This window comes from Lepus europaeus, chromosome 7 (genome assembly GCF_033115175.1).
Source record: "Lepus europaeus isolate LE1 chromosome 7, mLepTim1.pri, whole genome shotgun sequence".
NCBI classification, from domain to species: domain Eukaryota; kingdom Metazoa; phylum Chordata; class Mammalia; order Lagomorpha; family Leporidae; genus Lepus; species Lepus europaeus.
The window spans coordinates 23767251-23778112 of record NC_084833.1 but is presented as its reverse complement, the minus strand read 5'-3'; positions in this window follow the sequence as shown (position 1 = coordinate 23778112).

Below are 10862 nucleotides of genomic sequence, written 5' to 3'. Positions count from 1 at the left end.
AGGGAATTTTGATTGTTATCACTACAAACAAAAGACAAATACTTGAAATAACAGAGAAGATAATTCTGATTTTATCATTGCATAATGTATATGTGTATCAAAACTTCACATAAATACATAAAATTATTATCTGCCAATTAAAATTCAAAAAGATGAGAGGCAGCCATCTGGCCTCATGGTTAACAAGTTCACAACCCATATTGGGATGTCTACATTGGAGTCCTGGCTCTGCTCCAGAGGCAGCATGTAGTGACTCAAACACTTGAGTTCCTGCACCCACATAGGAGAAACTGATTGGGTCCCTGGCTCCTGGCTTCAACCTGGACCAGCAGTGGTTGTTCTGGACATTTGGAGAGTGAGCCAGTCAGTGGATTGGAGTTTTCTCCATCTTTCCATCCATCTCTCTTTCTCCCCCTCGACCACAAGTAAATATCTATCTATCTATCTATCTATCTATCTATCTATCTATCTATTTTGTAGATGATTTTGAAAAGAATCCTGATTTTTTTCATTATATAGATCTGGGTCCAAACCCATATCTAAAATGTGCCAGCTGAGTGACTTGGGCACATTAATTAAAATTTCTGATTATAATTTTTTTCATGTGTGAAATGGTGGTAATTTTACTACCTACTTCTTGGTGCTGCTAAAAAGGAGATAGAATCTGAACAGTTTAAAAGTATCACTAAAAGTTCATTTCTTTCTCTTTCATTACTCCATGTTATCAGTAGTACATGAGTGAACTCAAAACCACTCTCCATAAAGCTTTGCAACACTTCCCCAGCTTCCACAAACCTCCTTTGGAACCTGTCATGCATTTTAACTTTGGGTTGAATATTTTCAATCCTGATCTGCTCCCCACCCTCATCACAGGCAGAGAATTAATTCTTCTCCAGGAGACATGCTATTGAGTAGAAACGTCATTGCACAACTTGAAAAAATCAAGAATCCTACTGCTTACAATTTGCTTTTAGTTAAGCTACATATTCTGTTCTTTCCCAAGCTCCCCTATCTCTCCTTTAAGTAGGCAACTAAAAAAATCCTTACTTTCTTCAATACTATATATTGAAATGATCTGACAAAGAAGCAGCATGGCATAACAAGGAAAACTGCATAGAAGGTAGTTGGAATGGATACTCAGGAGTTAGTCTTCCTGAAAATCAACCCCAGCAAAATTTAATAGGTTTGTGTGCAATAGTCCTCTTACTGTAGTTAGGACAAGGACATACACCAACTACTCACAGGCTCACTGTGGGATCAAATGCACAAGTGTGTAGAAGAGTGTCTATAACACTGCAAATGATTGAGCAATGCAGATCAGCATTATTTTCAAAAGGTGTAGGAGGAAGAAGGAAAAAAAAGAAGTCAGAAGACTGGGAAAGGAGGGAAGAAGAGAGGGAGGGAGAGGGGTTGGAGAGAGAGAGGAAGGGAGGGAGGGAGAAAGGAAGGAAGGGAGGGAGGGAGGGAGGAAGGGAGGGAAGGAGGGAAAGGAGGGAGGAAGGAAGGAAGGAGGGAGGGATGGAGGGAAGAAGGAAGGAAGGAAGGAAGGAAGGAAGGAAGGAAGGAAGGAAGGAAGGAAGGAAGGAAGGAAGGAAAGAAAGAAAGAAAATACAGTGTAATGTAACGATTAAGGCCTTGGTGCTAAAACTTGTTTCTGAAATTCCCTAGCTGGTTTGGGGCAAGATATCAAGCTTCTCTATGCTCAGATATCTTACATAAAGAACCATACATCCTTTTTGTTATGCTTTCACAAGAATTTGAAAGGAAATCACCTTATAGCACAACACAGAATTTGCCTGTCTCCAAAAACAGCCTGATATATGTTAGTGGTTTCTAAAACTAATAAGTGATTGTTATTACGCAAAAATTAATGCCTGCTTTCAAGCTCAAACCACAGAAATCAATAACAAGAATACTTCTGGTGCACTTATGGCCAAAAGATTGACTCACTGGATTTCTCAGTCATCTATTCCACAAAGATTTATAGAGAATCTAGTATGCAAGGAGCACCTATAGGTATACACACACACAACACACACACACACACATATATACACATACCACTGTCAGTAATACAAACAAGCCCTTGACTTCACAAAGTCTATATTCTACTGGTAGATAAAAGCAATGAGTTGAAAATAATTATTGATTTTGACAAATGATACAAAACTGCTGTGATGAGTGGGCCAGGGATTGTCTTTCTGTGTATCAGTTGAGTTGAGACAAATCAGAAAAGGTTTTTCCAGTGGAATAAAGGCTTTGATGGGGAAAAAGACCAAATGGATGATTGGACCCAAGAGAACAGCAATGTGACTGGAAAACAGGGAAAATAGGTGACAGGAGCTCTGTTTGTGGAACTGAGTATGGGACTGGATACTGCTGTGCCTGCCAATGCAATAAGGAGTTTGGATTTTTATAAAATGGGAAGCTTTAAATGGGAGAAACATGTTGAGAAATAAGGATCATGGCATTTAGAATGCAGCTGAATTAAAGTGAGAAAGCATAAAGGAGAAAAGGTTGCTTAGGGGTACATCATCATTAACTTGATGACCTGTATCAAGGTGATAGCTGGCAGGTGAAGAGTAATGGATAGACACAAGGTATATTTTGAAATTAGAAGTAATGATATGAGAGGGAATGAAAGAAGTGGGTGGTATGAAATGAGGAATGAGGAAATAAACTCTGGGGATAATGCTTTTTACTCAATTCACAGTCAAGTCTAAGTAGTTCCCATTGCACTTCCCTGCCAGCACAAAGCAACTTAGGGTCTTCACAGTATATGCCCATTCCCAGAATGGCCCTGATACTTCATCTGTTGTCTTCACTCCATCAGTCTTTCCATAATTGCCTACCTCTCTAGATGACCAGTGTTTGTGTTTGCTGTCCTATATATAATTAGATTGAAGACAACAGAAAAATCACAGACATGTCTAACAATCTTACATGAATATTTGTAATATATATATTCTAAATTTAACATTTATAAATATTTATATGGCATGATATAATGTTACTGACAATCTTTCAAGGGCCCTAGTTTATTCATTACTCTGTAGATGTTGAGGGTTATATCTATTTACCCTGCTTCCCTGACTTCCAGACTTCCCTCTTGAGTCTGAAGTAAGGTGGAAAGCAAGAAAAGTGAAGGGAAAAAGGCTAGAGAAGTGAAATTCAACATACTTGTGACATCTAAACAACTTCATCTATTAATGGCCTTGAAAGCTTTATAATTAATGAAAAATGGCAAAGTTACAGAAAATTAGTTCTTATTAGTGTGAATAGGGCAAAAATCCAAACATTTCCTGGAAGAACTCAATGGATGAAGAACTCAATGGATAAAGAACAAACACCTCTTGGGTAGTGTTTTATTCACCTTGTTTGGTAACAGCACAGTGCCATCCTCAATGCATTCAGGTCCTAGCAATGAAGAAGCAAAGAAAGAATGCTCTCCTCCACTGTATTTATTGTGGTCAGAGAACTGTGCACATAAATTACCGAGTCCACACTAACGCAGTGCACTAGCTAAACAACTTTAAAATGATGTATGCTCATCTGAGTACATTTGTGTTCATCCATACTTGCATACACAAAAATATATTAGCAAACCAAAGGCTTGATGTTTAAAATCTGAAATGACGTGACGCTGGTTTGGCCATAGTTTATTTTCAAACATGCTGTATCTGCAGAATGTTGGGTAATGATGATGAAAATCCTTTCAGAATAATTATAGTACAATCATTCAGCACCAAACCCCTTCTGAAGCTCACTGTCACTTGTTCAGTTCCTTAGAAATTAACATCTCTTGCCACAGTGAGAGGAGAACTGCGGCAGTGACTTACTGTTGTATATCCCAATAATGAGAATTTGAATGATGAAGTGTGATAGCATTCGCTGGCCTTGGCTCATCTGTATTAATAATTGATTGTTGTAATCTCTCTTAACCCCTCCCTGACCTCTTTTCCTCCAGCTATTTTCTGCTTAAGGACAAAGTGTTTTTATTCTGCAATCTGGAGAAATTTATCTTCATAATGCCTTCCTTATTCATTTTAAAAGTACTGGTTTGAACTTGGTCTTCCTCATTATTTTCATTTTAAATAAGAGTGGACAGATCTAAGTCAGAATTCCCCAGACCCACAGTTTTTCCTGTATTTTCTATAATTTCTATTGAATATAAGATTATCTACAATGAGTAATAAGAACCCATGTGAATTTCCTACTTTATTTGTGCCAGGAAAAGAAATTTACCTGCTCTTTTAGAGGCCTTACATTTAACCAAATATGGAAGGTGTTTTTTTTTTGTGTGTGTGTATGATTGAAGATAGTCTTTTCAATTTCATGACAAATTAACTAAATCAATATTTTTTTACTGTTCGTCATTCATGAAATGGTAAACCAAAGCAAAAGAGGATACCAGTTCTGATCACAACAGCCAAGTATTATAGTGACCCTGTCATATTGTGAATAAGTCAGCCTAGGAAAGAACTCACTGCAAAGGTATCAGGTCATGCTAAGCCAGACTGAGGACCTAGAGTTGGTCTAACACAATTTTCTTTCTTTTTTTCTTTTTCTTTTTTTTTTTTTTTTTGACAGGCAGAGTGGACAGTGAGAGAGAGAGACAGAGAGAAAGGTCTTCCTTTGCCGTTGGTTCACCCTCCAATGGCCACCGCGGCCGGCGCGCTGCGGCCGGCGCACTGCGCTGATCCGAAGGCAGGAGCCAGATGCTTATCCTGGTCTCCCATGTGGGTGCAGAGCCCAAGCACTTAGGCCATCCTTCACTGCACTCCCTGGCCACAGCAGAGAGCTGGCCTGGAACAGGGGCAACCAGGACAGAATCCGACGCCCCGACCTGGACTAGAACCCAGTGTGCCGGCACCTCAAGGTGGAGGATTAGCCTGTTGAGCCACGGCGCTGGCCCAGAATGGTTTATAAATTGTAATTTACAAGGGGCTAATGCACTGGATCTTAGGAACTTTGGTTCACAAGATGAACCCTGGACATTTCTGACCCCCAATTTGCATCAAACAGAACAGCTCTCAGTTGATCATTTTATTTGTTGATGCTTCAGATATGTTCAAGAAATGATTCTGAAAATTATAAACAATAACTGCATACCTGGGACACAGACTCAAATTTGTAGACCAGATACAAAGGCTCTAAGGTGCTATGGCACCTTCTTGTTGTCTGGCTTTGAAAATTTTATGACTTCTGTGTCAAAGGAAGAGAGAAGTTTAAAAACAATGAGAAGACTAAGAAGATAAAAAAGATATACATGACTCATATTCTTTTCACTTATTATTTTCTGAAGAATTTATTTATTTCTTTATTTGAGAAAGAGAGAGAGAGAGATCAATTTTCCATTCTCTGTTTCTTGACCCAAATGCCCGCAATAGCCAGGGCTGTGCTTGGCTGAAGTCAGGAGCCAGGAACTCCATCCTAGTTTCCCATAAGAATGGCAGAAGGCCAAACATTTGGACCATCATTCACTGCCTTTTCAGGCACATTAGCAAGAAAGTAGATCAGAAGTCGAGTAGCCAGATTCAAACTCACACTCCAATCTGGGATGCTGGCATCACAAGTGCTGGCTTAATCCACTGCTGCACAGCACTGCTTCTCTTCAGTTGTTCTTCCCTTGAACTCTAAATACTCACTGTGAGCTTCACTCACACCTTTGCATTATCTGCTTCAGCATCAATTTATTTATTTTTTTAAAGATTTGTTTATTTATTTGTTTTTTTAAATTTTTATTTAGTAAATATAATTTCCAAAGTACAGTTTATGGATTACAATGGCTTTTCCCAAACCATAACTTCCCTCCCACCCGCACCCCTCCCATCTCCCGATCCCTCTCCCATTCTATTCACATCAAGGTTCATTTTCAATTATCTTTATATACAGAAGATTGATTTAGTATCTATTAAGTAATGATTTCATCAGTTTGCACCCACACAGAACATAAACTGTAAAATACTGTTTGAGTACTAGTTATAGCATTAATTCACATTGGACAACACATTAAGGACAGAGATCCCACATGAGGAGTAAGTACACAGTGACTCCTGTTGTTGACTTAACAATTTGACACTCTTGTTTATGGCGCCAGTAATCTCCCTAGGCTCTAGTCATGAGTTGCCAAGACTATGGAAGCCTCTTGAGTTCGCTGATTTCAATCTTATTTAGACAAGGTCATAGTCAAAGTGGAAGTTCTCTCCTCCCTTCAGAGAAGGGTACCTCCTTCTTTGATGGCCAGTTCTTTCCAATGGGATCTCACTCATAGAGATCTTTCATTTAGGTTTTTTTTTTTTTTTTTTTTTTTTTTTTTTTGCAAGAGTGTCTTGGCTTTCCATGCCTAAAATACTCTCATAGGCTCTTCAGCTAGATCTGAATGCCTTAAGGGCTGATTCTGAGGCCAGAGTGCTGTTTAGGACATCTGCCATTCTATGAGTCTGCTGCATATCCCGCTTCCCATGATGGATCGTTCTCTCCCTTTTTGATTCTCTCAGTTAGTGTTAGCAGACACTAGTCTTGTTTATGTGATCCCTTTGACTCTTAGACCTATCAGAGCCATCAATTGTGAACTGAAATTGATCACTTGGACTAGTGAGATGGCATTGGTACATGCCACCTTGATGGGATTGTATTGGAATCCCCTGGCACGTTTCTAACTCCACTATTTGGGGCAAGTCAGCTTGAGCATGTCCCAGATTGTACATCTCCTCCCTCTCTTCTTCCCACTCTTATATTTAACAGGGATCACTTTTCAGTTAAATTTCAATAACTAAGAATAATTGTGTGTTAATTACAGAGCTCAACCAATGGTATTAACTAGAACAAAAAAATACTAAAAAGGATAAAGTATTAAATTGTAGATCAACAGTCAGGACAAGGGCTGATCAAGTCACTGTTTCTCATGGTGTCCCTTTCACTTCAACAGGAAAAGTCAGAGTCACATAGAGAGAGGAGAGGCAGAGAGAGAGGGAGAGGTCTTCCATCCTCTGATTCACTCCCCAATTGGCCGCAATGTCCAGAGCTGTGCCGATTCGAAGCCAAGAGCTTCTTCCAGGTCTCCCGCGTGGGTGCAGGGGCCCAAGGACTTGGGCCATCTCCTACTGTTTTCCCAGGCCATAGCAGAGAGATGGATTGGAAGAGGAGTAGCCGGGACTAGAACAGGCACCCATATGGGATGCTGGCGCTTCAGGCCAGGGCGTTAACCTGCTGCACCACAGCGTTGGCCTCTCAGTATCAATTTATTAGTGAGGTATTCCTTGGTCATCCAACTAAAATAGCACATACACACTGCTCTGCAATCGTTTTCCTCAACTGATTTATCAGTAGCATCTGATGTAGTCCATGTTAGGTGTTGTCATTGACTCATTTCTTCCCACACTTGCATGAAATTCCCAGAAAGGGACATATTGAGCTTTTTTTTTTTTTACTGCTTTATAACTGAAATGTAATATTCCCTTCACATATAGACATTCAATATATAGGAGAGTATTTTTAAATATTCAAGGGAAATGGAATTAAAAATAAATTTGAGTTAGGCTCAAAAATTTTGAAATCAGTGAATATCAGAGTTCTGCAAAAAGTTCGTGGAGATTTTTCTTATGCAAATACTATTCATATATTTCAAAAGTGTTTTTTACACTGAAACAAATATTTTAATTCCACATTTTATGTACTTTTTGACGTTCCCTCACATATATTTGTTGAATAAAGGGGTAAATGAGTACCCCTTTTTTCTATAAACTGTTTATAAAGTAATTATTGCCAAATAGGTAAGAAAATAGAAAAAAAGGTTTTATATATAACGAGGAGTCATGGATTATAGCACTGTTGCTATTGTTAATGCACTGGATAACATTTGCCAAATAACTTCAACCCTGTGAACAACAGCACAGACACACTAATATCAAAGGAATTCAGGAGCCTAGATTATATGATTGTACAGATACACATCCCATGATATTTGTCTCCTGGTATTCAGGGATTTGTGTAATCTCCTCCATGGAAGAAACCTGTAATTTGTTTCTAATCAGTAGAATACAGAAAAGCAACAGATGTACATAATTACACTGCATATTATGAGGCATCTTGCATGAGTCGTTCCATTGCTGATTTTAGGAAGCGAGTGGCCACATTGTGAAGCTCCATATCACGTGACCAGAAACAAAGGTTTCTTTCAGACCCACAACTGGAGAGGACCTGAGACTTTCAGACAGAAGTCCATAGGCTAAGAGATGCAAACAACTAGATGAACCTGGAGGCCGATTCTTCCCCAGTCAAATCTCATTTGAGACTAAAACTCCAGGTATGAGTTCAATCACAGCTTTTTTGATCCTGAAGCAAAGGACTTAGTTAAGCCACGCTGGACTCCTAAGCCACAGAAACTGTGCTGTCATCAGTTTGTGTTATTTTAACTCACTACATTTGTAGTCATATTATTACAGAACAACAGATTACTAATACCTATATGGGGTATTTCCTTTGTTGTAATCGCAGGTTTATCAAGGTTACCTATGAAGGAGAAAGAGATAACCAAGCCTCTGAGGTTAGGGTTTTGAAATTTTCAGAGGCATACCAGAGAATAAGCCTCATTATGACATATAAAAAAAGGCTTATTCATTTTGGTACGTATTTCATCCATATTGCAAAGTGGGCAAAGGTGTATTTAACACATAGTTTCTTTTTAAATCTTTCTTTTTTTATTATCACAGCCTCCTTCATCTGTCTGTCATCTTCTGAACCCTTTTCCCTAGGTATCAGTCCTCTGCCATTTTTTCCTCCTTAGGTTAACAAAACAAATCACATTATGTGCACGTGCCCTTTGCAAACTGCTCACCAAAGTAAACACTATTTAAATTACCCTCATCAGAACTTGGCCTAGTTCTTTCACAAATTCTTCTCCACAAAATCAAACCAATAGTTAATCATAATTCAACCAACAGTTAATCATAATTCAACCATTGGAAAAGATATCATTAATTAGTTCACATAGATAAAGTTATTCAAGGTACTGGAATCATTAACACTGCATGGAATGTCCTTGCACTCGCTCTCTCTCTTTTCAGAAACTAACAATGTGCTAGGGAAAGATCTAGCAAGAAGATATGCAGATACTTTTGTGTTGGACTCTGAGCCAAAGTGGTCTCTCCATCAAACCTAGCTTAACTAACAATGGAGCAATGGAGCTATTCCCATTTAGGAAGAAGAGAAGGGAAGGGTTTGATTTCTTTTTGGTCCAAGGACTCATTCCAGGTGAGAGAATCATTAATGATGTTCTTTGACTATTCTTTCATCCTTTGAACCAATTTCTTTCAAAGTGTCTTCTAGTTTGTTGCTTTTTTTTTTTTTTTTTTTTTTTTTTTTTTTTTTTTTTTGCTTATGGTCAATTCTAGTTCTAGTAATATTGGTTTTCCCAACAACTTGTAAATTATTGAATCTTGATAACATCTCCAAGGCTCAGAGTCCTAAGTTTTTTGTGAAAGTTGTTAATTAGTCACTACAATAAGGTGAGCTAGGATAACAGAAAATTCCATCCAGAATTTTAATGGCCTAGCAAAAGAAATTTATTTCCGTTGACATAGTAATTTATTAGGGTATTTGGTGGATAAAATGTTTTACTCTGTTCCTGTTATTTTTTGATCTCTGCTCTCTCTGAAACCTTCAGAGTCCTTCCCTTCCAGGCGGTAGATGAGAAAAAATAACTTATAGGTCCTCACACGTCTTAATCATTTCAATCAAAATGTAATGCCCACTACATTAAGTGAGAATGAGTCTCATTAAGCCTCAATATTCAAGAGCTAAAGTAGTTCTCAACTAAGTAAACACATTCAGCAACAATCCTATGCTATTGTAGGACAAACAGAGCTTAATTGGGCAACTAGTCATCTCTTTTTGGGGGATTATCTTTGATTTTTTTTTTCAAACTCTATCACAGAGTACTTGTATTATGCATATCTTCTATCCCAAGTTAAGGTATAAAAGATGTAATTGGAAGGGTGGACATCTAACTTAGTGGTTCAGAGACAGGTTAAAATCCCTGCCACCCACAATAGAGTTCCTAGATTTGATACCTGGCTCCAACTTCCTTTTTTTTTCCTTCTTTTTGATTTATTTATTTGAAAGGCAAAGTTACAGAGAGAAAAAGAGAGAGAGAGGGAGAGATGTATAGAGAGATCCTTCATCCTCTGGTTCACTCCCTAAATGGCCACAACAGCCAGACAGGGCCAGTCTGACGGCAGGAGCTTCTTCCTTGTCTCCTATGTGGAAGCAGCGGCCCAAGCGCTTGGGCCACCCTCTGCTACTTTCCTAGGTGCATTAGTAGACAGCTGAATCATGAGTGGAGCAGCCAGGACAAGAACTGGTGCCCAGGTGGGATGCCAGCACCGCAGGTGGTGCCACAGTGCTGGCTGGCCCCTTGCCCCAGTTCTGATTCCAGCTTCCTGATAATGCAAACTCTGGGAGGCAGAACCAAGTTTTGGCCAGGTCCAGCTCCAGCTCTTGCAGACATTTACATAGTGAACTAATGAATAAGAGTGCATACTTGCTTTCTGTCTCTCAAATAAATAAAAATTCAAAAAAGATATATATGTACACAAATAAATGAAGAACTAAAAAATAGAAACCAAAAGAAATTTTAGGAAAGTATACTCACATGGATTCTGATTAAGTATAGATATAAAATATGTACTTCAAGCTGTCCATCAATAGAAATTTCATGGGAAGAATCCATAGAGACTCAAAAATATAAATTGTGAAATACATGGGCAAATTATTGGTAAAATATTTTCGTTATTAATAATTTATTTTGGAGGTAACTTTCCTGGCAACACTCTAACCTGAAAGGAATCAATTGCTTACTA